Raw genomic sequence first — 943 nt, forward strand, 5'->3', positions numbered from 1 at the left:
ATCGTAGACCTGATAACTTATGTACTCAGGTCCTGATAACTTTGGCGACAAGGGTGGGGGGAGTTGATGAAATGTCCCCTCGGTAGCTTTTGTGTGAATAACATGGTAACTCACACATCATAGACATGATAACTTATGTACCCAGGTCCTGATAACTTTGGCGATGAGGGTGGGTGGGGGGTGGGGGAGTTGATAAAACATCCCCTCGATAACTTTTGTGTGAATAGCATGGTAACTCACACATCGCAGACCTGATAACTTATGTACCTGACCCTGATAAAAAAGTCATAGAGGAGTACATCATCATTCACACGTATAGTACATCATCATTTATGCAGTGATTTTTTTTCAAGAAAATACCTTTCTGTTTGTCATCTGACAATGGTGAAAAAGAGTTTTAAAAGACTTTTGTTTTCAAGTATCGAGAAAGCTAAGTACCTGCCGACTGCTGGTTAGCAACAGGCATGCACGCTTCCGTCATCCTCAGTTGTTGGCTCATTTTTTCAAAAAAGTAGCGGCAATAGGAATCGAACACCGCACCTACAGACTCGCTACAGACTTTGACTATACCAGGTGACCATCTCAGCCAGCCGTTTTTTTGTGTTTGGAGGTGGGCTAATTTTGTAGATACTTGATTACGGCGAGTAGGCCACTGCTATAGTGCAGCCCTCCATCTATAGTGCAGATTTGGCGAACATAATTTATCATTTTTTCCCTCTCCAGATCCTTTTGTTCGCCAGATCCGATTTTCTTGCTCTCCTCCCGATCCATTTTTTCCCTCTCCAGATCTTTTTTCGTTCGAGAATTTTTCACGCAAAAATTGGTGTGAACAAGAGAGGATTCGATCCTTGCACCACTAGTGAACCAACTCAACTAGCCTACCACCTGACCTACGATCCCTTTCTTGAACAAAAGAAAGTAAATGGGCTATTTAACATGTCTC

This window comes from Triticum dicoccoides, chromosome 4A, assembly GCF_002162155.2.
Source record: "Triticum dicoccoides isolate Atlit2015 ecotype Zavitan chromosome 4A, WEW_v2.0, whole genome shotgun sequence".
NCBI lineage: Eukaryota > Viridiplantae > Streptophyta > Magnoliopsida > Poales > Poaceae > Triticum > Triticum dicoccoides.